The sequence below is a fragment of the Schistocerca serialis genome, chromosome 1 (genome assembly GCF_023864345.2).
Source record: "Schistocerca serialis cubense isolate TAMUIC-IGC-003099 chromosome 1, iqSchSeri2.2, whole genome shotgun sequence".
NCBI lineage: Eukaryota > Metazoa > Arthropoda > Insecta > Orthoptera > Acrididae > Schistocerca > Schistocerca serialis.
The window spans coordinates 31,485,989-31,503,832 of record NC_064638.1 but is presented as its reverse complement, the minus strand read 5'-3'; positions in this window follow the sequence as shown (position 1 = coordinate 31,503,832).

Below are 17,844 nucleotides of genomic sequence, written 5' to 3'. Positions count from 1 at the left end.
ACAAGGTATCATTGTGATGCATCTGTATTTAAGACATACATTGAAACCCAATGCATTTATTTAGTGACACAGGTGCAAAGTTTGAGATGACGCGGTCGTCTACACAGAGTGAGTGTCTGTAGAGGTGCAATTAACACTGCTGAAAAACAAGCCCCTAGCAAGCTCCCAGAGTGTTGCTCGCGAATTGAGTGTAGGCCATCCCATGGTCTGGCGTACGTGGAAAGAAGGCCATTTGCACCCTTACAGCCTTCAGAAATTTCAGAGCTCTTAACCCAGAAATTTTCTTCATTGCATTGACTGCTGCCAGTGGTTTTTGCGGTAGTGTGCCATTAAAGATGAATTCCCACCACTGTAATTTTTTGAAAGAGACATCTTTTACAAGGGAAGGTGTGTTCAACAGCAATAATGAAGAAGTGTGAGAAAAGTAAAAATCCGCATGCCACCTTTGTTGGTTGTCGCCAAAAGCGCTTCACTATCAGACTTTGGGCAGGTTTGGTGTGTGGCAATCTGATGGGTCCACACACATTCCACCGACGACTGAAGGCAAACAGATGCTTAGTCTTGTTCAGGTAAACACTACCAGAATTATTAGAACACGTTTCACTTCACGTGCGACAGGGCATGTGGTACCAAGATGATGGTGCATCTGCTAACTTCGCTCATCCATTCTTAAATAATGTGGATGAGACCTCTGTTGAGAAGCGAATAAGGAGCGGTAGGCTCGTGGTATGGCCTTCTCCAACTTGACGCGCCTTGACTTTTTCGTCTGAGGACGACTGAAATCTGTTGTTTACGAAGTACCTATAGAGACGGACGAAGAGTTGACAGCAGGAATTATGGCAAAATGTGATGCGATCTCCATTTTGCCAAGGGCATTTGAAAGGATGTGGCAATCACTCAGACTTCATTACATGGTGTGCGTACAATCAGCAGGCGTAATTTCGAGCACTTTTTGTAACTCTTTGCAAATAAAGGTCATTAAAAGTTAGTTCTACCTGTCTTTGACTTTCATGTCATAATGAAATTGTAAATGTTGCCTGCAGATCTGCTACCATGTCGACTCGGACACCTACCTACTAAGCAATGCCCGACGCTGTTAAATGACATCTAGCGCCGTATGCTAACAACCATGAATATTTCTACATTCATTTTAGAAACTCCCTGGATAATGAGATGATATGAGGATTACAGATTTTTTTATTGGGCACAACAGTTGAGTACTGAAAGAAAGGGATTAATACAGCCACTTGCAATCAATGCAGTGAACCAGTGGCATAGCAAATTTATGTTGTTGCATTGATGCAGAGTTGCAAGTAGGCTTTGTATGAACACAGTGGCGAAATAATTGTGTCATTTGGATCTGTATCTGATCATGTTCTTGACAGAAATAGTATCTACCTGATGAAGGAACCTCATTTACCAGTAAATGATGTGTGAAACTCAAATGTTTTAGACCCAAAAAAGGGAGGGGCATGATTAAAATGAATGTTGTTGTTGTTGTGGTCTTCAGTCCTGAGACTGGTTTGATGCAGCTCTCCATGCTACTCTATCCTGTGCAAGCTTCTTCATCTCCCAGTACCTACTGCAACCTACATCCTTCTGAATCTGCTTAGTGTATTCATCTCTTGGTCTCCCCCTATGATTTTTACCCTCCACGCTGCCCTCAAATACTAAATTAGTGATCCCTTGATGCCTCAGAACATGTCCTACCAACCGATACCTTCTTCTGGTCAAGTTGTGCCACAAACTTCTCTTCTCCCCAATCCTATTCAATACTTCCTCATTAGTTATGTGATCTACCCATCTAATCTTCAGCATTCTTCTGTAGCACCACATTTCAAAAGCTTCTATTCTCTTCTTGTCCAAACTATTTACCGTCCATGTTTCACTTCCATACATGGCTACACTCCATACAAATACTTTCAGAAATGACTTCCTGACACTTAAATCTATACTCGATGTTAACAAATTTCTCTTCTTCAGAAACGTTTTCCTTGCCATTGCCAGTCTACATTTTATATCCTCTCTACTTCGTCCATCATCAGTTATTTTGCTCCCCAAATAGCAAAACTCCTTTACTACTTTAAGTGTCTCATTTCCTAATCTAATACCCTCAGCATCTCCCGACTTAACTCGACTACATTCCATTATCCTCGTTTTGCTTTTGTTGATGTTCATCTTATATCCTCCCTTCAAGACACTGTCCATTCCGTTCAACTGCTCTTCCAAGTCCTTTGCTGTCTCTGACAGAATTACAATGTCATCGGCGAACCCCAAAGTTTTTATTTCTTCTCCATGGATTTTAATACCTACTCCAAATTTTTCTTTTGTTTCCTTTACTGCTTGCTCAATATAGAGATTGAATAACATCGGGGAGAGGCTACAACCCTGTCTTACTCCCTTCCCAACCACTGCTTCCCTTTCATGTCCCTCAACTCTTATAACTGCCATCTGGTTTCTGTACAAGTTGTAAATAGCCTTTCGCTCCCTGTATTTTACCCCTGCCACCTTTAGAATTTGAAAGAGAGTATTCCAGTCAACATTGTCAAAAGCTTTCTCTAAGTCTACAAATGCTAGAAACGTAGGTTTGCCTTTCCTTAATCTTTCTTCTAAGATAAGTCGTAAGGTCAGTATTGCCTCACGTGTTCCAGTATTTCTACGGAATCCAAACTGATCTTCCCCGAGGTCAGCTTCTACTAGTTTTTCCATTCGTCTGTAAAGAATTCGTGTTAGTACTTTGCAGCTGTGGCTTATTAAACTGATTGTTCGGTAATTTTCACATCTGTCAACACCTGCTTTCTTTGGGATTGGAATTATTATATTCTTCTTGAAGTCTGAGGGTATTGCGCCTGTTTCATACATCTTGCTCACCAGATGGTAGAGTTTTGTGAGGACTGGCTCTCCCAAGGCCATCAGTAGTTCCAATGGAATGTTGTCTACTCCCGGGGCCTTGTTTCGACTCAGGTCCTTCAGTGCTCTGTCAAACTCTTCACGCAGTATCGTATCTCCCATTTCATCTTCATCTACATCCTCTTCCATTTCCATAATATTGTCCTCAAGTGCATTGCCCTTGTATAGACCCTCTATATACTCCTTCCACCTTTCTGCTTTCCCTTCTTTGCTTAGAACTGGGTTTCCATCTGAGCTCTTGATATTCATACAAGTCGTTCTCTCATCTCCAAAGGTCTCTTTAATTTTCCTGTAGGCTGTATCTATCTTACCCCTAGTGAGATAAGCCTCTACATCCTTACATTTGTCCTCTAGCCATCCCTGCTTAGCCATTTTGCACTTCCTGTCGATCTCATTTTTGAGACGTTTGTATTCCTTTTTGCCTGCTTCATTTACTGCATTTTTATATTTTCTCCTTTCATCAATTAAATTCAATATTTCTTCTGTTACCCAAGGATTTCTACTAACCCTCTTCTTTTTACCTACTTGATCGTCTGCTGCCTTCACTACTTCATCCCTCAGAGCTACCCATTCTTCTTCTACTGTATTTATTTCCCCCATTCCTTTCAATTGTTCCCTTATGCGCTCCCTGAAACTTTGTACAACCTCTGGTTCTTTCAGTTTATCCAGGTCCCATCTCCTTAAATTCCCACCTTTTTGCAGTTTCTTCAGTTTTAATCTACAGGTCATAACCAATAGATTGTGGTCAGAGTCCACATCTGCCCCTGGAAACGTCTTACAATTTAAAACCTGGTTCCTAAATCTCTGTCTTACCATTATATAATCTATCTGATACCTTTTAGTATCTCCAGGGTTCTTCCATGTATACAACCTTCTATCATGATTCTTAAACCAAGTGTTAGCTATGATTAAGTTGTGCTCTGTGCAAAATTCTACCAGGCGGCTTCCTCTTTCATTTCTTAGCCCCAATCCATATTCACCTACTACGTTTCCTTCTCTCCCTTTTCCTACACTCGAATTCCAGTCACCCATGACTATTAAATTTTCGTCTCCCTTCACAATCTGAATAATTTCTTTTATTTCATCATACATTTCTTCAATTTCTTCGTCATCTGCAGAGCTAGTTGGCATATAAACTTGTACTACTGTAGTAGGTATGGGCTTCGTATCTATCTTGGCCACAATAATGCGTTCACTATGCTGTTTGTAGTAGCTTACCCGAATTCCTATTTTCCTATTCATTATTAAACCTACTCCTGCATTACCCCTATTTGACTTTGTGTTTATAACCCTGTAGTCACCTGACCACAAGTCTTGTTCCTCCTGCCACCGAACTTCACTAATTCCCACTATATCTAACTTATACCTCCGGAATATTTTACCCAAGAGGACGCCATCATCATGTAATCATACAGTAAAGCTGCATGCCCTCGGGAAAAATTACGGCCGTAGTTTCCCCTTGCTTTCAGCCGTTCGCAGTACCAGCACAGCAAGGCCGTTTTGGTTTTTGTTACAAGGCCAGATCAGTCAATCATCCAGACTGTTGCCCTTGCAACTACTGAAAAGGCTGCTGCCCCTCTTCAGGAACCACACGTTTGTCTGGCCTCTCAACAGATACCCCTCCGTTGTGGTTGTACCTACGGTACGACTATCTGTATCGCTGAGGCACGCAAGCCTCCCCACCAACGGCAAGGTCCATGGTTCATGGATGCCAACATGAAAACAACATGGACAAACAAGGGTAAATTTCAGGATGTGAGCATTAAGAAGGCATTTCAACCCAAGGTAAGACTGTGGTAAAGATGAAATGTTAGAGATGTAACATAATGTGTGACACAGTTTTGCAAGGTCATGTGGTGTGGAATTTGTCGTCAGTAATCATGTGTTTTTCTGGTAAGGTGAGTGTGCCGCATAGCAACCGAATAAAGTCTCAACTCATTAATGAAAGATGTGTATTAATGAAATGAGTATTTGCATCTACGACCAGCATTTTGACGAGGAAATGAGTCGGGTATGAATGGAATAAAAAAGGTGGTACAAATTTTGTGATGAAATTATATGACCCACATTATTTTAAGCTACACATTATTTAGCGGTGGAAGGATCAACAGAGACAGTGCAAGTCTGAATGAGGTATTTGTGCCTTCCACATCTGTATGTATGGATATCTCAGTCCAGTTAACCTAGCATGATGGGAATGATGAACGGTAGGAGACGCAACTCCTACCTCCCTAAACACAAATCTGGCCTTCCAATGACTATAAATTGCAAATATATCAGCCATTAAGTCACACCGTGTGATCAGTAGGTACCACACAGGCAGTCGTCTGCATGAGTAGATGATAAGATTACTTTATTGTTGTAATGAATAAATAATGGATAGTCAACTGTTATTATTGAAATGTAGGTAAAATAATGATGCGCCTGGAAACAGTTTGCTGTAATACTTTCCATCTGAATCATGATTTGCGTGTCCCAAATAAAGAAGCTTTGTATGGAAAGTTAATATTGCATGAATGACGTAAATGTAAGTTGTTTGAGTACTAGTGACAGATAACACCAACTTGTCACACTGTTCGAGGAAGCACCAGTCGAGTGAGAGCTGTCGTTGGGGCTTACCACTGCTGAGGCCCCCACTGTGGTCGCAGCTGAAGGTGACTTTCCCTGAACCATGCGAGACGACCAGCACTTCAATATTCCTCCAGCCGGCGCACACCGTGCAATGGCGGCCAGCCTTCATCCCATGCAACCACTCACGGGTACACAGGTACGCACCAACCTGCGTTCCACAATGGAATCCATTTTAGCTGTGTCAACACTGAACACCGGCAGACTGTGTGTCTCCAACAGGGGCGAGTCCTTCGGAAGACGCTGGAACTACCCGCCTGGTGTCTAAGGTGACTGTTCATCTGTCTGCTAAGACGTAAGTAACAACACAGACATGCCAGACACGCTCAGGTAAACCTTGTTACTGAAGCTATGATGTCTGCCTGGGGACTGCAGCACGGCAGTTGACGTTTTTGTTGCTCAAGTGACACAATAAACTGAAATTATCTTCCTTCTGTACGCTTAATCATGGACGCGCATAGTGTATCCTTTGGTCTAAGCAGACAGTGTTCAAGAGGCAATTCTTACGCAAGTATGAGAACCTCTGTAAATGGACATGGGTGACTGATGGAAACTAAACTGTCGAGGACATTCACGTGAAAAGACTTTGCCTTTCAACTACGTTAGGTATTCACAATCAATCAGCGACTTAAGTTCCACTGCTCTGGCGAGTGAAAGGATACTGTGTGCTGCTTAGTTATTCACAACTCTTGAAGTTCTGTTGGCATGTGCTTGCATTTAGTATATACGTTAGTGATGACTGATTCTAGAAATAAGGGAAGAGTGTGGATAAGTAGTCGCTGGCTTGAATTCTTTGACATTCATCTGGCGTTCTGAAGAGAATATACACTGATCAGTCAGAACATCATGACCACGTGCCTAATAGCCGGTATGTCCACCTTTGCCATGAATAACAGCGGTGACAGATCGTCGCATGGAAGCAATGAGAACTCTGTGGGTCGCTGGAGGGAATTGACACCATATCTGCACACACAAGTCACCTAGATCCCGTAAATTCTGGGGAGGGGAGCGATGTACTCTGACGCCACATTCAGTCACATCCCAGTTGTGTTCGACTGCGTTCACATCTGGCGAGTTCGGCGACCAGCACATCAACTGAAATTCATAACAGTGTACTTCGGCCCACTCTGTCACACTCTTAGCCCAGTGACATGGCGCATTATCTTCTTGAAAATGTCACTGCCGACGAGAAACATGATTCTCATGAAGGAGTATAAGCAGTCCTCGACTGGTGTACGACACTCCTTGGTCGTCGTGGTGCCGTGCGTGAGTTCCACTGGAAGCACGGATGCCAACCTGAATCTTTGCCTGAGCACAATGGAGCCGCCGCCAGCTTGCAGCTTGCCTCCGTCCAGCAAAACAAGTGTCGAGGAGCTCTTCCTATGAAAGACGGTGGATTCTCGCTCTCCTATCGGCATGATGAAGAAGGTATTGGGATTCATCAGACTATGCAATTTTCTGCCACTGCGCCAACGTCCAGTGCCGATGATCACGTTCCCACTTCAGTCGTAGTTCTAGTGTCGTGGTGTTAGCACTGGCATACTGACCAAAACGGCCTTGCTGTTGTGCTACTGCGAACGGCTGAAAGCAAGGGCAAACTACAGCCGTAATTTTTCCCGAAGGCATGCAGCTTTACTGTATGATTAAATGATGTTGGCGTCTTCTTGGGTAAAATATTCCGGAGATAAAATAGTCCTTCATTCGCATCTCCGTGCGGCGACTACTCAGGAGGACGTCGTTATCAGGAAGAAGAAAACTGGCGTTGTACGGCTCGGAGCGTGGAATGTCAGATCCCTTAATCGGGCACGTAGGTTAGAAAATTTAAAAAGGGAAATGGATAGCTTAAAGTTAGATACAGTGGGAATTAGTGAAGTTCGGTGGCAGGAGGAAGAAGACTGTTGGTCAGGTGAATACAGGGTTATAATTACAAAATCAAATAGGGATAATGCCGGAGTAGGTTTAATAATGAACAGGAAAATAGGAATGCGGGTAAGCTACTACAAACAGCATAGTGAATGCATTATTGTGGCCAAGATACACACGAAGCCCACGCATACTACAGTAGTACAAGTTTATATGCCAACTAGCTCTGCAGGTGATGAAGAAATTGATGAAATTGAAACGTCCCCTTTGAACAATTAAACATGACTGTCCTTAACCTGACACACAATATTTTTAGCGCAACGTAATCTGACTATCAAAGATCCCTGCAAAAGAATGTCCCTGAGTAACATTAAACTATACCTTTCAGAAATCACTTACCTCACAAAAATCTTCATTACTCGAACTACTGCAATACCGCGAGCGCCACTACTGCCAGCTAAATAAAAGATTCAAACTACGGAAGGCACTAACTACTGATAGGGATACTTAGCAAATGAAAGATATTAATAGAGAACAAACAATGTATTTACCTTAATATCATCATATATCTAGCAGTTCATGACAAATTACGAAACTCCGCCATCTCTCTCCCCACATCCACCACTGCTGGCGGCTCACCTCCAACTGCGCAACGCTACGCGCTGTTCACAGCCAGCTGCCTAACACTACAATGGCGAGTATTACAACAGTGCAAAGCAGCCACAGACTGCACACAGCACAGCCAGTGATTTTCATACAGAGGTGGCGTTACCAATAAGAAAACCTAAACAGCCTACTTACAAAACGTATGATGAGATAAAAGAAAGTATTCAGGTAGAGAAGGGAGACGAAAATTTAATAGTCATGGGTGACTGGAATTCGAGAGTAGGAAGAGGGAGAGCTGGAAACATAGTAGCTGAATATGGAAGAGGAAGCCGCCTGGTAGAATTTTGCACAGAGCGTAACTTAATCATAGCTAACACTTGGTTCAAGAATCATGAAGCCTGGAGATACTAGAAGGATTCAGATAGATTATATAATGGTAAGACAGAATACAGGAACCAGGTTTTAAATTGTAAGACATTTCCAGGGGCAGATGTGGACTCTGACCACAATCTACTGGTTATGAACTGTAGATTAACACTGAAGAAACTGCAAAAAGGTGGGAATTTAAGGAGATGGGACCTCGATAAACTGAAAGAACCAGAGGTTGTAACCGAGCGAGGTGGCGCAGTGGTTAGACACTGGACTCGCATTCGGGAGGACGACGGTTCAATCCTACGTCCGGCCATCCTGATTTAGGTTTTCCGTGATTTCCCTAAATCGCTCCAGGCAAATGCCGGGATGGTTCCTTTCAAAGGGCACGGCCGACTTCCTTCCCCGTCCTTCCCTAATCCGATGAGACCGATGACCTCGCTGTTTGGTCTCCTTCCCCAAAACCAACCAACCAGAGGTTGTACATAGATTCAGGGAGAGCATAAGGGAACAATTGACAGGAATGGGGGAAAGAAATACAGTAGAAGAAGAATGGGTAGCTTTGAGGGATGAAGTAGTGAAGTCAGCAGAGGATCAAGTAGGTAAAAAGACGAGGCCTAGTAGAAATCCTTGGGTAACAGAAGAGGTACTGAATTTAACTGATGAAAGGAGAAAATACAAAAATGCAGTAAGTGAAGCAGGCAAAAAGCAATACAAACGTCTCAAAAATGAAAACGACAGGACGTGCAATGTAGCTAAGCAGGGATGGCTGGAGGACAAATGTAAGGATGTAAAGGTCTATCTCACGAGGGGAAAATAGATACTACCCACAAGAAAATTAAAGAGACCTTTGGAGAAAAGAGAACCACTTGCATGAATATCAAGAACTCAGATGGAAACCCAGTTCTAAGCAAAGAAGGGAAAGCAGAAAGGTGGAAGGAGAAGTATATAGAGGCTCTATGCAGGCGTGATGTTCTTGAGGACAATATTATGGAAATGGAAGAGGATGTAGATGAAAATGTAATGGGAGATATTGGGAGATATGATACTGCATGAAGAGTTTGACAGAGCACTGAAGGACCTAAGTCGAAACAAGGCCCCGGGAGTAGACAACATACATTTAGAACTACTGACAGCCTTAGGAGAGCCAGTCCTGACAAAACTCTACCATCTGGTGAGCAAGATGTGTGAGACACGCGAAATTCCCTCAGACTTCAAGAAGAATATAATAATTCCAATCCCAAGGAAAGCAGGTGTTGACAGACGTGAAAATTACCGAACTCAGCTTAATAAGTCACAGCTGCAAAATACTAACGCGAATTCTTTACAGACGAATGGAAAAACTGGTAGAAGCCGACCACGGGGAAGATCAGTTTAGATTCCGTAGAAATGCTGGAACACGTGAGGCAATACTGACCTTACGACTTACGTTAGAAGAAAGAGTAAGGAAAGGCAAACCTACATTTCTAGCATTTGTAGACTTAGAGAAAGCTTTTGACAATGTTGACTGGAATACTCTCTTTCAAATTCTGAAGGTAGCAGGGGTAAAATACAGGGAGCGAAAGGCTATTTACAATTTGTACAAAAAGCAGATGGCAGTTATAAGAGTCGAGGAACATGAAAGGGAATCAGTGGTTGGGAAAGGAGTGAGACAGGGTTGTAGCCTCTCCCCAATGCCATTCAATCTGTATATTGGGCAAGCAGTAAAGGAAACGAAAGAAAAGTTCGGAGTAGCAATTAAAATCCAAGGAGAAGAAATAAAAACTTTGAGGTTCGCCGATGACATTGTAATTCTGTCAGACACAGCAAAGGACTTGGAAGAGCAGTTGAACGGAATGGACAGTGTCTTGAAAGGAGGGTATAATATGAACACCAACAAAAGCAAAACGAAGATAATAGAATGTAGTCGAATTAAGTCGGGTGATGCTGAGGGAATTAGATTAGGAAATGAGACACTTAAAGTAGTAAAGGAGTTTTGCTACTTGGGGAGCAAAATAACTGATGATGGTCGAAGTAGAGAGAATATAAAATGTAGACTGGCAATGGCAGGGAAAGCGTTTCTGAAGAAGAGAAATTTGTTAACATCGAGTATTGATTTAAGTGTCAGGAAGTCGTTTCTGAAAGTATTTGTACGGAGTGTAGCCATGTATGGAAGAGAAATGTGGATGATAAATAGTTTAGACAAGAAGAGAATAGAAGCTTTCGAAATGTGGTGCTACAGAAGAATGCTGAAGATTAGATAGGTAGATCACATAACTAATGAGGAGCTATTGAATAGAATTGGGGAGAAGAGGAGTTTGCGGCACAACTTGACTAGAAGAAGGGACCGGTTGGTAGGACATATTCTGAGGCATCAAGGGATCACCAATTTAGTACTGGAGCGCAGCGTGGAAGGTAAAAATCGTAGAGGGAGACCAAGAGATGAATACACTAAGCAGATTCAGAAGGATGTAGGTTGCAGTAAGTACTGGGAGATGAAGAAGCTTGCACAGGATAGAGTAGCCCGGAGAGCTGCATCAAACCACTCTCAGGACTGAGGACCACAACAACAACATGCATGGGTCGAGAGCTTTGAACAAGACTGAGTCTTGTCAAGATCATTTCGACCGCAGTCGATGCTGTAGGTGAAATTCAACCCATCCGTCAAGTACATACAAAGTGTAATGTGATACATCAAGCTCGCGTTACAAATGAAAAATCTCAAATAGGTGTTTCTCAGTGTGTGATACTGTATTCTCCATCGGGAACTGAATTTTAAGTCATTATAATTCTCACTGCCATTTCTGTATGTACGTTAACTATTTTGTCAGTTGAAGTGAATGGCACAAATGACGGGCTACTGACGCTGTCGGTGCCGTGATTTTAGAGTCTTTTCATTCTTGGTCGGCCTCCTTTGGAGAGGATAGAATTCGGTTTTCATACCTTCAAGATGTTTTAGTTTAGGTCTTTCATGTCATTGATTACCATTTTTAATTGATTTACGCATATGTACTATTAATTTTTTGAATACATAAAACATGTGGATTAGTACTTTGACTTCGTGGAAGTCCATTTGTAGTCTACGTAATAAGCTTTATGCTTATGGCTTCCTATTTCTTATGATATTTTATACTGTCTTATTAATGTTGTCTATGTTTTACTTTTCGTACTTGCCATCAGTGTTTATGGAGAAAATGAGGTTGAAACCATCATGTCTGGTTTTTACAATGAATCTGAGAACTGATAATTCTCACCTTTTAATTGAATTTTGGAGTTCTGTGTTTTGAGTAGCTGTTTACGTTTTTTTGTATTTTCATGTACAGTACAGTTATATACGAATGTTGATAAATACAGGAAACTGTTCAAATGAAGAGTGAATGTATATTACTAATAATTGTTCTAGTGAAGACTAAATGTGGTTAGTGGATTAACATATCTTTAGAACGAGAATGAGAGTGAGTGCAAGACAGTAAGAAATGAAAATTTGTAAGAAAATCTAACTCTGAATCTGGAATATTTTAAAGAATCATCATTGTAAAATTTCGTGAAGCGCATGAATGAAATATGTAAGCTGGTGTTTCCCATACTATATTGTGTACCCTGACATAAGTTGTCAGTATTTTGCACTAACACTTACAATTAATGACTGTGATGAATTTAGGAATGAGTGAATATTCATCAGGTTGCCCTCCATTCAGAGGCTGTTGCACGCAGCGACATTTATATTGACTTGCAAAGAACAGATTTCAGCTATCAGTGGTTCTTTTGAAATTTTATTGGCAGATCTAGATTTCAGCTAGAAACTAGCCATTCTCAATGCACTATATGTTTGATCAATGCATGTAATGCCTGTTGGTTGGGCTTCATCCACAGTTCATTGAATATTCATGTAGTATTCAATGAACTGTGGATGAAGCCCGAGCAACCGGCATTACATGCATTGATCAAAAATGATAGTGCATTGAGAATGGCTAGTTTCTAGCTGAAATCTAGATCTGCCAATAAAATTTCAAAAGAACCACTGATAGCTGAAATCTGTTATTTACATGAGTGAATATTGTTGTAGTAAGTATGAAAATGTTCCCATGGCAACAAACACTTTATCTGGTCATCAAAATTAACGAATATCCACAATTTTACTGATGTAGACAGCACAACACGTGTGCAAATTTTTCACTGGACATAGGAGCTAGACAGACTTATAGAGAAGGTGACATCTCCATGTCGGTGGGTAACACTTCATCTAGACACTTCATGTGAGGAAAACACTTCATCTGGACGCGCACCAGGATACACTTGACCTGGAGATGTGGTAGAGAGCTGATATGTTGCAGGCTGCAGCCCATCAGGGTAATCGCTACTCTGCACACATCTCAGTACAGAATATGGTGAGAAATTATAGCTTTGGTGACCAGGATATGAGACTTACCGTGCATTTGTATGTGAATTGTTGGGATGAAATATACATCGTGAATGTTAAGCCTTTCTCGAGTGACTGAAGACTCATTTATGACTCGATCCATACTGTTATTTGCATATAGCAGTTTTCCATTCTTCCGGTGGATTCAGGCAAGCATTGCGTGTTCAGTGCTGGTTTATGCTGTTATAATTCATTCACGGATTACAGTTTTATTCCACTCACCTAAAATATCCAGTCATTGCTGAGACATTCACGTGTTAGATTATATCTGTCCTATGCAAGTAACTGTTCATTTTCTCATGCTCTGTATCTCTTATGATGGAACAGATCCTATAGCAATTTGTTGTTCATGTATGCCAGCAGGGTAATTCGTAATAAACAGGATTTAATGTGGAACATGGTTTGATTTCATAGTTAGATGATCACGTTGTTTGTCATCTTTTCCGAGGTGCAAGACTCATGTCTCATGCTTGCTAGGGCCACAACTGTCCCATTAGTCATACGTTGCACGACACCTTTTGTTTAATGTGTATGATGCAATGGGGAGTAATCTGAATGGCGGCCAGGCCAACCTATGCGAATCATCATTCTGATATCCACAAAGGTATGACGAAAGCTCAGCTGTAACCTCACATTATTACCTTATTTTCTAGAATGGTGGGTTCCTTATGATCTTCCTTACATTGTGCCTGTCATATAATTTGCCATCTGCAAAGAACCCGATCACAATTTCAATGCAAATAGTAACACTAAAGGTTGTAATTGCAAGGTTTACCAGCAGCAGTGTTACCTCGTCGTAAAAGTCTTCATCCTAAACACAGGAAAAACTCTTGCTTAACAAGAAAAGCAGAACACAAATTGCACAGCATCTCAGTAGTCGACATCAAATATTCAGCTGTAAGGACGAAAATAAGGATCAGCAACGCATAACATTCAAAAAGCATGCGCCTTCAACCAGTACGTGGCGGGAAAATCTGTAAGAATGAGAAAGAACCATCGCGGATCAGTAGCTGTGTTTGGAAGTTGCTACGAAAGCAACGAAATAAAAACTGAACGAAGCAAAAGTGAGCACAATGACAGTAATACCGAGAGCATTGCGGAGCGGTGAGTAATGTGAAGCAACTTGCTCCGTTTCTGTCAGCAGTTTATCGTGGGTGCAAGCAGCAAAGAAGGATGCTAAACAATTAGAAAGAAGAGCTGGCTAGTCCAGTTTTCAAGAAAGATAGATGGTCTGGATGCACATAATTCTAGGCCTGTGTCGCTGACGTCCTCTTTTGAAGATTATTAAGGAGTAGTTTTTACGACAATGCTTCTCGGCGCTTTTGGAGAACGAAAACCTCGTCTATGAAAAGCAATACGGATTCCGCGAACAGATATCTCGCGCGGCTGAACTCGCTCTGTTTGTCCTTCAGATCCAGGGTACGGTAGACAAGGGCGCTCAGGTAGATGCCATGTCCATTCATTTGTGGAAGGCATCCAATACAGATCCTTACTATCGATCATTGACAAAATACAAGCATAAAGAGAATCGGAGCAGATTTCTGATTAAATACGTGAACTCAAGACGTCATGCTAAGTGGAACAAATCGACAAATGTAAAACTAATTTCGGGGATCCTATAGGGGAGTAATGTAGGGTCACTTCTGTATACATTTCATACACCGGTGTGCAAATCATAAGAACGAAAGTAAGTTTTGCATGATGTGTCACTGCTAAGTACAGTGAAGAGCCAAAGAAACAGATACATCTGCCTAAAATCAAGTAGGGCCCCACGACCAAACAGAAGTGACGTAACACAATGTGGCATGGACTTGACTAACGTCTGAAGTAATGCTGGAGGCTAATGACACCATGAATCCTGCAATGATGTCCCTAAATCCATAAGAGTACTAGGGGGTGGAGATCTCTTCTGAATAGTACGTTGCAAGGCATCCCAGATATGCTCAATAATGTTCATGTCTGGGGAGTTTGGTGGGCAGCGAAAGTTCTTAAACTCAGAAGAGTGTTCCTGGAGCCGGCCATTGTGGCCGAGCGGTTCTAGGCACTACAGTCTGGAACCACGCGACCACTACGGTCGCAAGTTCGACTCCTGCCTCTGGCATGGATGTGTGTGATGTCCTTAGGTTAGTTGGGTTTAAGTAGTTCTAAGTTCTAGGGGACTGATGACCTCAGAAGTTAAGTCCCATAGTGCTCAGAGCCATTTGAACCAAGCCAGTGTTCCTGGAGTCAGTCGGTAGCAATTATGGACGTGTATGGTGTCGCATTGTCCTGCTAGAATTGCCCAACTCCGTCGGAATGCACAATGGACGTGAATGGATGCTGGTGATTAGACAGGATACGTACGTACCTGTCACCAGTCAGAGTCGTATGTAGACGTATCAGAGGTCCCATATCACTCCAACTGGCCACGTCACACTCCATTAAAAAGCATCCACCAGCTTGAACAGTCCCTGCTAGTGTACAGGGTCCATGGATTCATGAGGTTGTCTCCATACCCGTACACGTACATCCATTCAATACAGTCTGAAACGAGACTCGTCTAACCAGGCAACGTGTTTCCAGTCATCAACAGTCCAATGTCGGTGTTGACGGGCCCAGGCGAGGCGTAAAGCTTTGTGTCGTGCAGTCATCAAGGGTACACGAGTGCGCCTTACGCTCCGAAGACCCATATCGATGCAGTTCCGTTGAATGGCTCGCAAGCTGACACTTGTTGGCGGCCAAGCATTGAAATCTGCAGCATTCTGCTGAAGGGTTGCACTTCTGTCACGTTGAACAAGTCTCTTCGGTCGTCGTTGATCCCCTTCTTGGAAGATCTTTTTCCGGCCGCAACGATGTCGGAGATTTAATATTTTACCTTATTCTTTATATTCACGGTACACTCGTGATATGGTCGTACGGGAAAATCCCCACTTCATCGCTACCTCTGAGATGCTGTATCCCATTACTCGTGCGCCGACTGTAACGCCACGTACAAACTCACTTAAATCTTGATAGCCTGCCACTGTAGCAGCAGTAACCTATGCGACAACGCGCCAAACACTTGTATAGGCGTTGCCGACCGCAAAGCCGTATTCTTCCTATTTATATATGTATTTCAATACCAGTACCAGTTTCTTTGGCACTTCAGTGTAATATAAGTCGATGAAACTGCGATCGTACATATAACTTCTCTACAGTATTGCAGAGAAGATAAATGGAAGAAACGCACAATGAGACGAACAGAAGTGACCCCTTTATTCAAAGACAGTCACTACACTGAAGTCACCGTGAATCATGATAGTGCCCTGGACGTTAAAGGGGACGCGATATTGTCTTTAATATGGTTTGTGATGACCGCTGACGGCAGTGCAAGCTCTTTAACATGCTAGCATTCTGACCGCAAGTTTGGTAAAGAGGTCGTGTGGTGGGAGGTTCCATTCCTTGACCAGCGTGGTTGACTCACGCTGGATGGTCACTGGTGCAGGTGGACGTGCTGGAATACGTCTCCATATTTGACAAGTGCTCGATACGATTTCAGTGGGGGAAAAGGACAAGTGAGTCCATTCGCCGAATATCCTCTCCTTCCAAGAGCGCCACCACTTGCTCTGTTCCATGCGGTCGCGCCTTGTCATCCTTAAAAAGAAGTCAGGTCGAACAATCACTGGGAAAGACAGACATCGGGAAGGAGTACAGTATCACAACAACTTCGACTGGTGAGTGTACCTTGGAAGTCAGTACGCCCACGCCACATTATACCTCCCCACAACATAATACACTACTGGCCATTAAAATTGCTACGCCAAGAAGAAAAGCAGATGATAAACGGATATTCATTGGACAAATATATTATACTAGAACTGACATGTGATCACATTTTCACGCAATTTGGGTGCATAGATCCTGAGAAATCAGTATCCAGAACAACCACCACTCCCCGTAATAACGGCCTTGATACGCCAGGGCATTGAGTCAAGCAGAGCTCAGATGGCGTGTACAGGTACAGCTGCCCATGCAGCTTCAACACGATACCACAGTTCATCAAGAGTAGTGACTGGCGTATTGTGACGAGCCAGTTGCTCGGCCACCATTGACCAGACGTTTTCAATCGGTGAGAGATCTGGAGAATGTGCTGGCCAGGGCAGCAGTCGAACATTTTCTGTATCCAGAAAGGCCTGTAGAGGACCTGCAACAAGCGGTCGTGCATTATCCTGCTGAAATGTAGGGTTTCGCAGGGATCTAATGAAGGGTAGAGCCACGGCTCGTAACACATCTGAAATATAACGTCCACTGTTCAAAGTGCCGTCAATGCGAACAAAAGGTGACCGAGACGTGTAATCAATGGCAGCCCATACCATCACGCCAGGTGATACGCCAGTATGGCGATGACGAATACACGCTTCCAATGTGCGTTCACTGTGATGTCGCCAAACACGAATGGGACCGTCACGATGCTGTAAACAGAATCTGGATTCATCCGAAAAAATGACGTTTTGCCATTCGTGCACCCAGGTCCTTCGTTGAGTACACCGTCGCAGGCGCTCCTGTCTGTGATGCAGCGTCAAGGATAACCGCAGCCATGGTCTCCGAGCTGGTAGTCCATGCTGCTGCAAACCTCGTCGAACTGTTCGTGCAGATCGTTGTTGTCTTGCAAACGTCCCCATCTGTTGACTCAGGGATCGAGACATGACTGCACAAGGCATCACAACAACGTTTCATCAGGCAACGCCGGTCAACTGCTGTTTGTGTATGAGAAGTCGGTTGGAAACATTCCTCAACGTGCGTTGTAGGTGTGGCCACCAGCGCCAACCTTGTGTGAAATCTCTGAAAAGCTAATCATTTGCATATCACAGCATCTTCTTCCTGTCGGTTAAATTTCGCGTCTGTAGCATGTCATCTTCGTGGTGTAGCAATTTTAATGGCCAGTAGGGTACACTGACCACCAGAACGGCCTTGTTCGCCAGTGCCGGATGTACCCTCATAGGCTGAGAGTAGAGAACACGTAATGCACTCAGCAATATTGTCGAAGATGATCGTTTTGGTGGTCCAGGTGTTATGGTGGGTGCAGGTATAACGTTGCATGGGATTACTGA